The sequence below is a fragment of the Cupressus sempervirens genome, chromosome 5 (genome assembly GCF_028749045.1).
Source record: "Cupressus sempervirens isolate cs-2001-9-10 chromosome 5, ASM2874904v1, whole genome shotgun sequence".
Lineage (NCBI taxonomy): Eukaryota > Viridiplantae > Streptophyta > Pinopsida > Cupressales > Cupressaceae > Cupressus > Cupressus sempervirens.
Genome location: NC_143122.1, coordinates 388,074 through 401,471, shown reverse-complemented (window position 1 = coordinate 401,471; position 13,398 = coordinate 388,074).

The window sequence follows — 13,398 nt, the reverse complement described above, 5'->3', positions numbered from 1 at the left end:
GTTACTTGTTCCAAATATCTCATGTACAAGCAAGAATATGAGGGGATCATTTGGTGGTAAATAAGGAGCAAGCATGCATTCATTTCCACATTTTCTTCAGTGAATCTTGTAACCAACACAAAGATATACAATATCCAACTTGTCTTGGGATCTTTATTCCAGCTAAATCTAGATATATTATGTTTATAGAGAAAAAAGTGTATAGTAATATTGAATCCTATTTAATCATTATTTTAATAGTACAAAAAAATAATTTAACTACTATTCAACTATTATCTCTTTTTTAAATTACATGATATTTTTTATTTGATTTATATAAAATTATTAAAAATTATATGATTATATTTTAAGATTATCTATTTGTTTTTTATAAATATTTTCAACGCATTCAAGATTGTAAACATCATTCTATAATGGTGCATAAAGAATAAAAATATTTCTCTTATTAAGTCTTTTAGAAAATTATTTTATTATATCTATGTTTCATCTATCTGTTAATTATTTATCTTAGCAATATACATGAATTGTATTTTAATACAAATCATGTGTATGTATGATTTAAAATATGTTAAAAATTTAATGGTGTTTTATAACTAACACTACATAATACATATCATGAATGAAAATTGGTAATTTGAAAAGAAGGTTAAGGGATCTATTAAAAAATACAGAAACATAAACACATATGATCACATTTTAATAAGTATTTTATAAATTTTATTGAATATTCACTTATAATTGTATCACCTAATTTAGTAGTTTAATAAAAGGAATACTAACTAATAATGAAAGCATATACACAACTAAATAATTAACACTTGTGATAGGATGATGTTATTACCAAAAGGAAGGCAAACCGAGAATGGTAAGCTCCTTGGGTATAACCTGCAATGATGTAGATATGTCCTTGATGGATAGGGGATGTATGCTCATGATGTTCTCAAACTTCCAATGATGAGTGTTTTTCAAGCATGGGAGTGGATGGAGGATTCAACAATGGTGGTGAAGGTGGATTTTAGCATGGCTATGGTGCAAAAATAGGTATGATGTAGTGCTCAGTGGGGCATTATAAGTTTGTATAAAAGTCTATGATATTTGTGAAGAGAGAGGGTTTCATTTATAGGCTAAGGGGTAGAGAGATGGAGGGTCAAGATGCTTTGATGGAAAAAAGGTGAGGGAGGGTTAGGGTGCTTTGAAAGGGGAGCACATGGATTGTGCTTGTTTGGAGCCAATAGGGGAGTGACACTTGTTGCAAGGAGGATGAGCATGAGGGGATGGGATAATGGTTGGTCAAAAGGAGTAATGAGGGAGGAGGAGTGTTTAAGAGGGATGTAAAAGACATTAAGAGGGATGTGAGAGGTATTAATGGCATGTAAGATCCATTAATGCTCTTGGATAAGGATGGAAGAGGATAAGGAATATTTGTTGACTTTGACTTGGGTTAGCAAGTCTTAACCCTTGCTTAAAGTTGTGCATATGTTTAGGAGGGGGATTAGACTTTTTTTAGAAAGGGGGTTAGGGGGAAAGTGGCTTAGCTTTGATGGGATGGGTTAGTTAGGTGGCTAAGTGAGGTTAGTATGGGTGGATGGGTTGGATTAGGGATAAAGATAGGGTTTAGGGATGTTTTAGGGGTTAGGAATGATTTATTAAATTATTTATTTAATAAAATGGGAGATGTGGGATTAAATTAAATAGATTCGAGGATTTATTTAAATTTAATAGAGGAATACGAATTTTATTGATAAATTGATCTTGGGTTATTATTTGATTTTATCAATTGAACTATAGTTAATTAAATTAATTAATGAACTAGGGGATGATGATTAATTAATTAAATAATAAATATTTAATTAATAATGTCCTAGGAGATGATTAAATATGATTACCTATTTGTGTAATCAGATTTAGGTTTCTATATTTTTCCCCTCTTTGACATAGTGTTGGGACAACACTATTTCAAAGAAGTTCAAATATAAATGACTTGAAGAAGAATTTTTAGAGCAACATGGTCGCCCTAGTTTTTTAGTAGAAGAGAAGAGAATGGACTGTGTGATGCCTCCTCAAGAAGGTTGTAGGGAGAAAAGGTGAGGCCCAATAGCTTCTTGAAAAGTACAAGAATTTGGAGCGAGTAGGAGGACTGAGAGTGGTTAAGAGACGGGACTTAAGAAAGCACATACTCTCACTATGGGAGAAGGATATAAAGGAGAAACTTGTGCACTAGGATAACCAATGGTTAATAACATTGGTGACAAGGGGAGGGGGGAGGGTGATTGTTTTTTTTAAATTGGTGATTGGCTATTTTAAATTGTACCTAGGGAAGTTATTTGGAAGATGGGAGGTTTGGGGAGATTATGATTCTAGGATTTATGATTGGTGATGACTAAGATTATGATTGATGTGGGAGCTATGATTATGATTAATGTAGGAGCTATGATCATGATTGATAAAGGATTGGATACTATGGGATTGATGTAGGAGATATAATTATGATTGATGCTAAAGATATGATTATGATTGATATAGGATTGGATACTAAAGGATTAATGCAAGAGACATGATTATGATATGGATAAAATTGTTGGATCATGATTGTAGGACTGATTGGATGAGATGCTTGGATAGGATGGGATGTTGTGATAGGATGGGATGCTTGGATAGGATGGGATGCCTTGATAGGTTGGGATGTTTTCATAGGATGGGAGTGTGAAGTAGTCCATTGAAGGTTTAGTGTGGGTGTGTTCGAAAAGGGAGCACCACCATGTAGTTGGGCACTTATTTTGATATAGGAATACTGGGGATATACCAATGTTACTAAGAACATCAAGGCCTTTGCACCAATATTACATAGGAAGTAATCAAACAAGCATGCAAGGATTGCCCTAGCATCACACATGAATCCCGAAGAAAGTAGTGTGAAAACGATGTTGGGTGATCCGTAAGAAAATGATATTTCCCAAATACATCATGTGATATAGAAGACCATGCTTTCGAGTTGCCCAAGTCAAAGCACACCATGATATAGAAGACCATGGAAACTATGAGGAGGGAGCAACTAGATCACCTGGAAATGACTTATTCAAACAAAAATATACAAAAAGCCTAATATCAAAAGAAGAAATCCATGATGAAGTAACCCTTTTTCCAAAGAGATTGGTAGGACTAGATACTAATAGGCCAAGGTTAAGTACAAGGTAGGATGCATCCTGTAAGGACCTAACAATAATATGTTGGGGATAATGACAAAACTTTGGCAATGATACCTTTCTATAGATAATAGGCTAATGACATAGGGTTTCACTATAACACTCAAAAAATGTACAAGGACTATACAATGGGCGAACAACTCAAGAATGTATGATAGAATACAATAGGGGGTGTGCGTATGATGGGGAGAATCTTGGGATATAAAGATAACATTGATGCATTACATCTATTGTTACATGGGTTTGATGAAAAAGTTTTTTCTTGTTACCATGGTATGGTACATCGAATATTTTTGTTGTTACAAGGATGTGATACATAGACATGATAAAAAGGATAAAATAAGCCTGATATAATACACATGGTAGGGTATACAAATAAATTTGATATGCTACATGTGGTAAGGTACAAGGATAAACTACACATGATATAATACATGTGATAAGGTATAAGGGTGGGATAGATATGCTAATCATGGTAGAATATGTGATTTAGGGAGGCTTTCCAAGCTAATGGATGCAAAAAGGAAATGCTCAGAGTGTGGTGGATTGCGAGGATGGAATTCTTGGAACAATTTGAGAAATGGGAAGATGGGTGATGAGGTATGATGGGGGGGTGATGGGAGGAAGGCATTTCATTGATAGATAACAAAAGGGCTAAGCACATTTGGTGCCTAATTGATAGGTTTTCACTAGGGTACCTATCCAAGGCGCTTGAATTGCCAAGTTTTTACAATTAGATGCTTATTTTTCTTTACTATTTTTTTTCCTTTTCTCTTCCATTTTCTCATTTTGAGGGAGTAGGATACATTGAAGATTTTTACGCATAGAATTTCTAGAGGTGAATGATATTGGTGGGATCATTTATGAATTCACCCTCAAGTGTGGATAACTAATAGGCCCCTGAATCAAAAGATGTTGTGATCACATAAGGACCAAGCCATGTAGGCTTGAACTTTCCTTTCTTTTCTCACTTAGCTTGGACCTTCATGTTTTCTTTGAGGACCATGTCTCCTTCTTGAAATTGGCATGGATAGACCTTCCTATTGAAGTTGCACTTGAGGCAATTTTGGTAGACCATGAGGTGGTCATAGGCCTATTGCCTTTTATCATCAAGTAAATCTAACTGGGTAAGTCTAGCCACTTTATAATCCTAATCTAATATCTAGCCCCACAAAGAAATGCACTTTGATGGGAGTTCAACCTTAATAGGTAATATTGCTTTAGCACCATAAACCAGGGAGTATGGGGTTGTGTCTATGGATGTATAGAATGAGGTGCAGTAAGCCCATAGGGCGGGGTTGATTTTCAAATGCCAACCACGGCCAGAATCATTGACAACTTTCTTTAGGATTTTGAATAGGGTTTTGTTAGTTGCCCCTACCTAACCATTACCTTGTGAGAAGTATGGGCTAGAAAAATGGTGATGGATATGAAGGGAAGTGCACAATTTCTCCATATTGAGATTTTCAAAATTACCTCCATGGTTAGTAAAAATGGTAGCTGAGATGTTGAAGCAACATATGATATGATAGAGAATAGACTTGGATACTTGAACTCATATGGCAATTAAAAGGGGGACTGCTTCTACCCATTTAGTGAAATAATCAGTGGTGGTGATTATCCACTTATGTCATTCTAAAGAAAGAGGTGCTATAACACCAACAACGTCAAACCCCCAAAATGCAAATGGCTATGGAAATACAACAAGTTGCAGATCTTGAGCTAGGGCTCAGATTAGATTAGCATGTTGCTGATAGGGTAGACACCTTTTTACAAAGTCACATGCAGCATGATCTAGAGTAGGCCAATAATATCCAACCCAAAGGATTTTCTTAGCTAGAACTATTACACTAATATGAACACCAAAAAGTTTTATGTGTACCTCTTTAAGGGCCATTGTAGCCTTGTTTTGGTCTAAACATCAAGAGAGAGCATTGTGATAGCCACAATGATATAGGATTTGAGCTATGATAGTATAATAGGATACTTTGTAAATAAGGTTCTAATGTTTGGTTTGTGTGAGATGGGGAGATATGATACCATTTTGTAGGTAAGTGTGAATTCCATGGTACCATGGGGATTGGGGACCAACCAAGACACATACCTATGTTGATTCATCATTCTCGTATGCAAACTCATGTACATGCTTTACTAATAATGGCCATCTCTATGAACTAAATCTAAGTAAAATTCTCCTTCAAATGATCTACCAACTCCTTGTAAGGCTACAGTTTGTCATCTTTAGTCTAATACTCATTTAGGACCTATTTGATGATAAGTTGGGAATCTCCAAAGACCTGTAGCTCTGTGATGTTCCACTCAACTACTATTTTGATCCCTACAATAAGGGCCTCATACTCTGAGATGTTGTAGGTACACTGGAACTGTAGTTTAAAAGATTTAGGAATGTAATCTCCTTGAGGTGTGACCAAGAGTATGCCAGTGCCAGAGCCATGGGATGTGTAAGATCCATCAAAGTATAGTTTCCAGGGTGGTTGTTTTTCTATTAAATAGAGGTGTTTGTCTAGAATTCCATAATGAGAGGGTGATCTGCAACCAAAGGTGCATCTGCCAAGTGATCTGCTATAGCTTGGCCTTTGATAGCCTTTCTGTCAACATATTGGATGTCAAATTCACTAGGAAGCATGACCCATTTAGTTAGACACTCTGTCAGTACTGTATGGGACAACATATATTTTAAAAGATCAATTTTGGATATGAGTTTCATAGTGTGGCTTAACATATAATGATGCAACTTTTGAGTGGAAAATACCATGACTAAGAAAGCCTTTTTCATCAATGTTTAATTGAGCTCATATCCAACCAGAGTTTGAATGATGTAGTAAATAGCCCTTTCCTTTCTTGCATCATCAAGTTGTGCTAGAAGAGAACCTAGTACTGTTGAGGTATTTGTGATGTATAATATGAGTGGACGGCCTGCAACCTAAGGAACCAATATAGGTGGATTAGCCAATTATTGCTTGATCAATTCAAAGTTACATTGGAAAATGGGGACCCACTTGAAATTCTGATCTTTTTTGACTAAATGTGTTAACGATTGGTACTTATTAGTGAGCTGGGAGATGAATCATTTGACTGATTGTAGTTTCCCTTGAAGAGAGTGAAGTTGTTTGTGTGTTAGGAGGAGCCATATCCATGATGACCTTGACCTTTTTATGATCAATCTCAATACCATGCCATAATACAATGAATCTTAGGAGCTTTCTTGAGGTAACACTGAAGACACATTTCTTAGGATTGAGCATAAGATGATATTTGGCCAATCAATCAAACACTTCCTCAAGAGGAGATATTTGATCAAGAGAATTAAGAGATTTGACCAAAATAGCATCCACATAATCCTCAAGAGTCTTATGGATTAGGTCATGTAAGATGATTGTCATGGTGCATTGATCTATTGCCTTGACATTCTTTAAACCTAATGACATCATGTTATAACAAAATTTCCCCCAAGGGGTGGTAAATTTTGTTTTATGTTGGTTTGCCTCTACTATCTATATATGATTGTATCTAGAGAGACTATCCATGAGGGATAAGAGCTCATGGCCTATAGTGAGATCAACAATCATATTGATGTTTGGTAATGGGAAATCATCCTTCAGGAAAGCCTTGTTGAGATCTATGAAGTTTGTACAAATCCTAATATCACCAAAAGGCTTTGTGATAGGTACCATGTTGGAGATCGATTATGAATAGTCGATTGGGAAAATGATCTTTGCCTCTAGCAATTTTTGTAACTCTGCTTTCACTAGTAAAGCAACTTTGGGGTGCATCATTCAGAGTTTTTTCTTGACAGGTTTAGCTTTTGGATCTATGGCTAAATGATGTACCACTAGCTTGGGGTCCAACCCTAGCATGTCTTGATAGGACCATGTAAAGAAAAAACATTTTTATAGAGGAATTCGATGAGGATTTCTACCTATTTAGGTGGTAAAGATTCCACAATGTATGTGATCTTTGGTACTTTGATCAGATTGATATTGACCGGACTAGTTTCCTCTGTCAAGATTGATGAAATGGTAGGCCTATGATCCTATAGGGGAGGATGAAATCTCCATCTTTGGGTGTGTCCAAGATTTTTTCATCATTGGATGCATCCTTTATTTTCTTTTCATTTTTTGAATCATCTAATGCTGCTCCAAAGGAGTTTTCACCAGAAGATGAATTTTCTTTTGTTTTTTGTTTCATTTTTTAGGTCAATTTTGCAAATAGAGAGTTCCTCCTCCCTAAAGCAACCTACTAGATCCAATTTGTAGACACATGCCGATGGTGGTGGTGGTTGTTGATGTGGTGTTTTTGCCCCCATGAATCAAAGGAGTGTGTGCTCTATAGAAAATTCATCAACATGGATAACACTTGGTTGGTCCCAATCAATGAGTACAGGGTGAGCAAGTGGTAGGTCTATGAGATTTAGGGATAATTGGCAGAGCATAGAAGCTCCTAAGATAATTTCATCAAGGAAGATAGCATTGTAGGCTTTCTTTTCTACTTCCTTGGGGATGTCTTTGACCTTGATGAGACTATTTTGGATGTTTGTGAAGGCATAGCCATCATTCATGGTGCCCCTAGTTACTGGGAGTCCATAGCCTAAGCCTTTCTTTTTCTTTTATTTGTATTCTTCCACAAGCTACCTAATGCCTAACTCTAGATGGCCTAGGCCACCTCTTTGATAATCCCATTACTCAATAGTAGGGCAATGTGACCATGGGTATTTTTGTTTGAGTTGATTGAGAAGTTCTTCACTTTTTAGAGGTGGTTGTTTCTATACCCATGTACAAATGTTTGGAATAGTTTCCCTTCCATTGAGGATACCTTTGGTAATAAATGTGGTAGAGCCTAGTTGTCTAAGTTGAAGGGTTGTATTTGGCCTTGGTCCTTGATGTGTCAGGTGCCCTTGAGTATGTGGATCAAGTGGTAAAGCACCGACAACAAAAGCATCTATCTCCACAACCTTGGTAGTTGATCTTAACTATGAAAAGGGTAGAAGCTAAAATGGTATCTGGATCATGGCAAGTTCTAGAGGAACTAGTCATGGTGTGGCCAATTCGATTCCAGGACAATGGTTGGTGTATGAAGCTTCAACCACATTGCAATAAGAAAAGGGTTCAAGATTTGCATGGATGGTTACCTCAGTGCCATTATGCAGAAACTTGATGCACTGATGATATGTGCATGGAACAAATTTCATGGCATGAATCCATGTTTAGCAAAGGATGATATTGTATGGAAGGTTAAGATCAACTACGTGACAAACTATTTTTTGAGTGGCTGGGCTGACTCTAAGAGGTAGCAAGATGGTTTGTTTTGTGGTGCACTCAAAGTTGTCATATGCTTTTATGGTAATGACCCCATTAAGGATATTTTCCTCATTGCATCTTGCTTGTTTGATGAATTTTAAAGTACATAGATTTAGAGCCAATCCATTATCTGTCATGACTCATTTCACTGCAAATTTAGAAACCATGACAGTGATGTGAAGTGAAAGTATATGATCAAGTTGAAATGCTAGGATGTTAGAGGCTTTGAAGGATAGAGCGCATGATGTGGAAAGGTGGCTGACCAAGTTGTAGAACTTAGTGGCATTTATGTTAGTGGGGACACATGACTCATGGAGAGTACTATAAAGGATCTCTTAATAAAGTGGGATTTTTCATAAGAGATCTAGAATGGAAATGTGGGCTAGCATATTTCCAAGGTGTTCCAAGATATTATATTTCGGTCCTAATGGGGGCAATCTTGACAAAGGTGGTCTTGATGGTGTAGATACAGATGGACTAACTATATTGAGTCAATCTGATCAAGTAGTAACTACACATTGGGTGTCTAGGCCTTTGATATTGATAAAATTGATAGAGGGCTCAACTTGTGAGATGCATTTGATAAGGTTTCCATAGTCTAAGTATGCTGAGGTGTATTTTTGAGATGTATCTCAATTATCTCCTTGTTTTTTTTAGCATTGTTGGGTTTGTTGACATAGTAAATAGTTCATAAACATGTGATGGGAAAGACTAGGATGTGCATTGTTAATGAAAATTTTTACAAGGTGACATTCGAGGATGGTGCATGAGATCCTAGTTGTGAGGGTTTTCCAGCATTGTAAGTATTTTGCAAGGCTTTCTCCTTCCTTTTGCTTGGTATGTACTAGGTTCACTACAGATAACCCAATCTCAACCAGAGTAGCATATTGAGCCATAATGGCTTCAAAAAAATTAGCAAAGGTCTTAATGGTACCTTGAGGTATAGACATAATCATTCAAGGTTAGGCATCCTAAGCTTTTCAAAAAAAATTGCATGAGGAACACGTCATTATAGGCCACTTCTTGGTAGTGCATATAGAATTCCTTGATGTGGGTGACTAAGCAACTTTTCCCTCTAAATTTATCAAACTTGGGGATCTCAAAATGCTTAGGAAAAGGTGTCATCATGATGGTTTTTTCAAACAAATATGGGCAATAATTTTAAAATTTGAAAATTTTGGAGTCTATCCCATCCTTGAGGGCTTTAAGAGCATTTTTCATCTCTTCCCATTTAGAGTTTATAGGTGGGGTAATGGGTGCCCCCGATATAAGTGCCCCTAGTGTGGGATATGTAGTAGATTTTGATGACTAATATGGGAAACCTTGACTACCATATAGTGGTGGCTAAAAAATAGGTTGCCCTACTATTGGGATATATGTTATGGGTTGTTGGAATGTAGTTTGGGCATACTGTTGCATCTGCTAGGTAGATTTTTGTTGGGGAACATAGGTATGAGGTCGTTACCCTATTAGATAATTCTATGGGGATCCCTAGGAATACTACTGATGTGATGATTGTGGCTGAAAATATTGTATTGTAGGTAATACTTGGGCCATGCTTTGGGAGTGTATACCTTGCCCAATATATGTAGGTTGTGCTTCTGCTTGATAAAGCAACTGAGTATTAACAGGTGTCAGGTAGTTGATGTGAGGAAGAGTTTTTATAGCTAGGTATTGTGATGGAGGGGGGATTTTTCTATTTCCTAAGGGTGGCATGGAAAAGTAGTTGGTAATGGGTGATAATGTATAGACTTGAGGAGGAAGGGATGAATGTGACTGAGATATGGGCATGGATGCAGTGTTGAAGGGATACGAGTGGTAGACCCACATGGCCTACCAAAACTCCAAGCTTCAAAAGGAAATGAGGCTAAAGTACTTTGGCTAGTGACAAATGGATTGATAAAGATGTTGGGTGGGATGGAAGATGAAGAATTCAACCCTACTGGAGGCATTCTTGTAGTGTATTGGGATGTAGGTTGGATGTTTAGGGTACTAGTTAATGGATTGGATGTGTTTTGAGATGGAAGGAAAAATACAATGTTACTAAGTGGAAAGGGAGTATATTGTGAAGCAAGGATAGGGATGTTGGAAGCATATGCAGATGATACACTTCTGGTTGGTTGGGATGTAGTATGAACTAGGGGTTGAGTGGGGATGGGCTAAGTGTTTTGTGGAATAGGGGCAATGACCTGGGTTGAGGGGATATTGGGGTCTGTTGGTTTTTCTTGTGTTATTTGGTACCCACTATTTGGTGAAAGGAAAGGATCATGAGGAATAGATGACCTTGCGGATGGTGGTTGCCATTCAAACAGAGGATGTGCAGGATCTATAATGTTGGGTTGTGGTGGTCATCCAAAATCAAAAGCACCAACATTGTCTCTTAAGAAGTTTTCCATGATGGTCTCCCTATTTCGATCTATGATGGCATTAACAATGGTTGCATGTCTAGGTTGGTTCATGAAAGCATCAATATCTATTGAAGAGCTAGTTTCTTTAGGAGTTTGTGGTGGTGGATCTAGTGGTGTCATGGAAACTATAAGGTATGGCTAAGCCTGAGCTGTATTACTACTAAGACTAGGATCCATGTCCTTTGCTTTCCATTTATTCTTATCAAAACATGTGGTAGGTGTCATGAAAAGATGATTTCCTAAGGATGGAATGCAAAAGGATGATAATAAGTGTATGTGAAGAGATGATTTTTCTAGACATGACTAGAGTGGAGGGATCTCCTAAGATGCAAAGCAGGATGTGTGAAAATGTTTTTAGTGATATCTAGGAAGTCTAAATGATATGGTACTAAGTGAAGGAGATTGTGTTTCCATTAAGTGTGATCTTGAAAATGTGATGGTGATATCAAACCCTAAGGTAACCTTATGACCTTTTGGAAGATAAATGGGGATCAAGTGTGTAGCCCAACCTTTTGCTTAAGGTGATGTGGGACACAAATGATAGTTTATCGTAAACAATGCCTAGTTTAAGGATAACTATGATGGTGAGATGGATGGAGATTTCTTTAGGGAAATAATGCTTAATGAAGTGATGCTAAATGTTTCTAAATATGGAGTAAATAATGGAGGATACTAGGGCTTAATGATGCTTAATTTGGAGGATTCCTAAAACCCTAAGGTTGATGAAAAAAGGGGGGGAGATGATTCTATTAAATGCTTAAATGGGATGGTGGCTCTATGTAAAAGACTAAACCTATGAGAAGATAAGTGCACAAGTGTGTGAGGAAAAAGAAGGACCTAATCAAAATAATTAATACTAGAGTTATCAATTAGGCTATGGTTGACACCTCATTGGAGAGTTAGGTTTTGAATTTTGTAATCCCACTCAGTTTGTAATGCATTGTCTACACCATTTTTCACAATTTGGTCTTGTTTGGCGATCCTTGGGTTGGGAGTATACTTCTAGTGTTCTACTTCTATTTCCTTGTAAACTGGTATTTGTGGAAGTCTAGCCTTTTTAAACTTGGTTCTAGTTTGCCTTGACATGAGATAACTCAAAGAGATTTGATTGTGACTATGGGTTTTTATAGGCAGTGACTATGCTAATTTTACCTTTTAACCTTGGGTTGGAAACATGAATTAGTTGACGAATAGCTAAGTGTCTAGAAATGATAAAGTGGTAAAGTTGGGAAAACTAGGCTTAAGATTTGTTGTGAATAGACTTGCTAACAATCCTTTTGAAAAAAGGTAAGGAGGATTTTTTTGAAGGAAAAAGTGTTGTTTTTGGTCAAGTAGGATAGGTAACAAGGGTATATTTTTAAAAGAGACAAATTTAGATTAAGGAGAAAAAGGTTTGTTTGTAATTGGATTTGGTTAGTAGTCATTTTTGAGATAACAAGGATAATTATGAAAAAGGTAAAGTTGAACCAATGAGACAAAAGTTGTTGCAAATGGACTTGCTAACAACTATTTTTTGAAACAACAAGGATGGGATCTTTTTGATGTGATGGATTATGAGCAAATAGTTTCTCAAAGGACAAAGCAACTTTGAGAAAGACAAATAAGTGATCTCTTTAGCAAAAGGATTTGATAGTAACCATAGAAACTGTGTATGTTCTTACAAATGTTTTTCATGGGTCTTGAGCACAAATAAGACATTTCAAACACACTCTTTATCCCTAAGGTCAAATTTTGGGTGAAACATGCAATTCAATAGCCCACAACTTGATGTCTCCTGATTCTAGTACAATATGTCCCTCTAATCGAAGAGGTGAGTCGATTCAAGAGTCAATCAACAAATGATACACATCAAAGAATCTTTGAGGCATGGCAAATAGAAGTTACCCTTCTGTGGGAACAATGACCCTCGAAGATGAAACTCAAGTGACCTTATGCCTCTACCAGGGGAGCACAATGGTGAGTAATCTTGAGGGATGATGTTTCTCTTACATTGTGAATGAACATACCATGGATAGAATCAAGAATGACCAAAATAGGGTTGTAAATAGGTCTGTGGAGTCCCACCAAATAGTTGTTACATATGTGATCCACTTAAGAATCTATTCTAGACATGTTGAAATTATGGAAAAGTTTTCCCACCTCAGGCTGCCCCCAGAAACACATCGCTTGAACTTGGGTGATAGAGTGAGAAAGTTTACCTTTCCCCTCATTTATATACCAGCCAAACTTTTACCAATTTGAGTTTCTCACCAAGGGGACGTGCTTCCTAGAGGTGGATGAACTCGCTAGAAGCACTCCTAGGTTGTTGCGGACAATCTTGCTAACAACTTTCGATACATGCATCGTGTACTTTAAGATCTTAAGTTTCAAAAAATAGAGAAGACCAAGATGTGCTAGAAGGCACAGTCTCAAAAAATGCAAGGCAATTGATTCATTTCTATTCGAACACTTTAGTGTATCCTAAAAAAC